The 3204-nt window shown below is 35.8% G+C and overlaps 1 protein-coding gene and 1 long non-coding RNA gene across 3 annotated transcripts in view; one reads left to right on the top strand and one right to left on the bottom strand.

Annotated features, from left to right (window-relative positions):
* LOC107697726 (uncharacterized) overlaps nucleotides 1-611 on the bottom strand; it is a 3792-nt gene extending 3181 nt beyond the window's left edge. The window contains exon 1 of the long non-coding RNA XR_001635235.1: nucleotides 487-611. This is a non-coding gene — a long non-coding RNA (uncharacterized LOC107697726). The remainder of the gene's footprint in view (nucleotides 1-486) is intronic.
* Nucleotides 612-618: 7 nt separating this feature from the next.
* LOC107697724 (protein GREB1-like) overlaps nucleotides 619-3204 on the top strand; it is a 34315-nt gene continuing 31729 nt past the window's right edge. For both annotated transcript variants that reach the window (XM_016498549.1, XM_016498550.1), the window contains exon 1: nucleotides 619-822. The gene's annotated coding sequence lies outside the window, so the exon portion shown is untranslated. The remainder of the gene's footprint in view (nucleotides 823-3204) is intronic.

The following is a 3204-nucleotide window of genomic DNA, read 5'->3' on the forward strand; positions in this document are numbered from 1 at the left end:
GAAAAACAAGTAGATAGAATAGAAAAAATAGAAAGCTAGTTTTTGGTTTTTGGTGGTTTTTTTTAATAAAGAATAAAAAAGTAAAAAAAAGATAAATATAGATAAAGTAGAATTAAAATAGAATAGAAAGTGTTAAGAGTTAGAGGGTCAAATAAAGGTATATTATTATCAGATGTGGAAGTGTATACGTGCTCTTTGTATAACAATCCATTGTCACGTCAATATTTCGATAAATTACATATTCATACACTTGTGTCTGTTTATAAGGTTAATGAAAAACTCTGGGACCCCTATATATGTCAAGTAAAAAATATATTGATATATTGTTATCTAAAAAAGACCAGAAAAGCGCAGCACAACTAAATATCACAGTATTGTCACTCATTTTGTTTTTATTTGGACCATGGTTTTACTTCAGTAACAGTACTGACGCAACGCATTTGTGGACTGCGTATTTATTACTTATGATAAAAAGTAGAAACTTACCTGACAGTTTCCATAAACTCTCAAAGCCTTTCCAAACCACGCTACTCAAGCGGTGAAGTTGGGCGATACCATCTCTACAGAGACATAAGGGGTGAGATCATCACGGCAGAGGATGAAGGGGCGATTCCATCACAACAGGACGGAGGGGTGTCCCGTTCGCTGTAAGAAATGACCACACGGCCAGCACGGCCAGCGGCATTTTCACAGCAGGGCTGACTGCTCGTGCTCAGCGGAGGCGAGGCAGCTGAATCGCGCATCTCGGAGATATGTACATGAACAGCCCGATCCCAGTCAATTTCCCCAGGAATATCTGAGTGCATTTCTAGTGAATTAAAGGTAAGATCGTGCTTGCATTTAGTGTCATTGCATGACCTGATCTATAGTATATTAAATATAAATATATGTTAAAGTCTGCTGTTTCCATCCTGATGTTCTCTGATCGCAGCACACCCCCTACGAAAACTATGACTGTATTTATTTTTAAAGACTTTTAAAGGCTATCCGATAAAAGCAAACTCTGTAACACAACTTTCATACTAACAACTAATGTAACTTTTTGATTGAGAAATTAAATAATTTAAAGTCAACATCTCGATAATTTAAATTAATACTTATGAAATGCAAAGAGAAAACAACTACATTGTTTTACCACTTTTGGTGTAATTAATAGGCACTGTATATGTTTTGAAGAGTTAATGGCCATACTGTCATTGATCTGCAGTAGAGGATTTTATTAAATGTTTCATTCTGTTCATCATATTACATGCTGACAGTGCTAACCTGTTGCACACTAAGGTTAGTTTAATTCCCTGTAGAGTTTCACTCTGTCCATAATTTGATTCAATTTATATCTGACAGCAGGGCTCTTTCTAAACTTTTTTTTTTTATTATTATTATTTAAATTGTTTAAATTAGATTATTTAAATAAAAGCTTTTGTCTAATACAATTACAAATAGCTGCTGAAAGAATTGTGTATTTCTCCCTATTCTTATCCCATTTATAAGAAGTATACTCTATATTGTGAAAGAGTATGAAAGTTTAAATGTAAACTCTGATTTGTTGGGTTTCCCTCCATTTCAAACTAGACAAAACAAACATTTTATCTCTTTTCTCAAGGACAAAGCAGTGAGTTTCCTAAAAATATGGCTGTAAAAGCACCACCTTTACAATACAATATTCAACCGATATAAATAAAAAAGTATAGTGCACTTCTTAAAAAACATTTAGACACTAGAACAATTTTTACAGCAATACTGAGCATTTTGCCTCATGTCATTGTGTGCATCTGCAAATAAATTAACTTATACTAATATCCAAGCGGCAAAAGGGTAACAATATTAATGAGGGAAATTCAGCATTTATGATGCAGTAAAATTTGAGAGCTGAAACTGCAAATCAAATGTGCTGCTTGCATTAGGAAAAAGTACTGTCACTCCCTCACATTTGTCTGATTAGTCTGACATATTGCATTTAAATTATTATTTAGTAATGATGCAGTTGTATTGTGCTTTTAGCTTTTTTTTCAAGTAGAATATGTAGCATGTCTATATTAGTTAGCCTGTTTGTTGGTAGTTTTGCTTCATTTAATGTACTATTTTTAGTGTATTGTCATTAATATTTTACAGATAATTCTATGATATATGAAGCTTTCTTATACTTGATTGGTAAACTGATTCAGTGTGATGTTGATCCTCTTTCTAGTTTCCACAAAAGCCAACCCGATAACATGAGAAAGCATAAAAAACATGATGATTTTGTATGAATTTTATATGAAAGTGCCATGAATGTCCACCCCTAATCTGTCAGTGGGGTGTAATCATACAAAAACGTACTAATGAGATCTAACACTCCGCCACCATTTCTCCAAAGTTTTCTCCATTTCTCAAGTTCTCCGAATTACCATGCGAGGGTGTTTCAAAAGCCAAAAACCACTGATACGAAAACAACCTCAGCCATTTGGACGGAGATAGCCTTTATTTCTCACAAGTCATGTCACAAGAAAACAAAAGCCTTTTCAGGCTCCAAAAGTCCAAACTATCTGTCAAACTGAAGTAGTAATTATAGAAATCGGTAACAAGAGCCTCAGGTGTTGATCTGAACAAAGGGCATCTTGAAATTCAGAACTGACCACTTACTTCAGCTGTCAAGAGATGACATATATCTGTTATTAAGACACTGGACAGCTTCTTTTTTGGCAGGAATAGATGGTGTTTGGGCTCTGTGAAGCAATGTTCACAATGTTCAGGGACAGAGTGGTATTTTCTGCACATATAGACGCAGTTGACTTTGTAGAACTGGTGGAAGTGTAGCTGTAATGATAACTTATTTAGGACAGGTGGTCTGTGAATGTGACACCTAGTCCATCACTATGCTTTGAGATGTTACTTAATGCTTATCTTCATTTTTATTCACAAATATATGCTTCTTTCTGCTAAAAATGAACAAATTATTCCCGCAGTATCCTTAAGATTGGACAAAAAGACCTGTCTGAATGCAACTGGCCATCCTTGAAATGTGATCTCTCGCAGGGGTGCAGAGGTCAAAGGCTAAAGGTGATGAGAAGAATGGAGCAGTGCTATCTGACTGCCCTTCTCAGCCTCTTTGTGTCCATTGAGCCTCTGGCTGGACCATGCCTGAGCACATCAAAGCACTGCCCAAACATTGTTTGCCAGCCCTGACCTTTGGCCTGTTGCTATGCAGCGGGCTTCACGGAGAAG

Source organism: Sinocyclocheilus anshuiensis, unplaced genomic scaffold, assembly GCF_001515605.1.
Source record: "Sinocyclocheilus anshuiensis isolate Anshui unplaced genomic scaffold, SAMN03320099.WGS_v1.1 scaffold446, whole genome shotgun sequence".
In the NCBI taxonomy this organism is placed as follows: Eukaryota; Metazoa; Chordata; class Actinopteri; order Cypriniformes; family Cyprinidae; genus Sinocyclocheilus; species Sinocyclocheilus anshuiensis.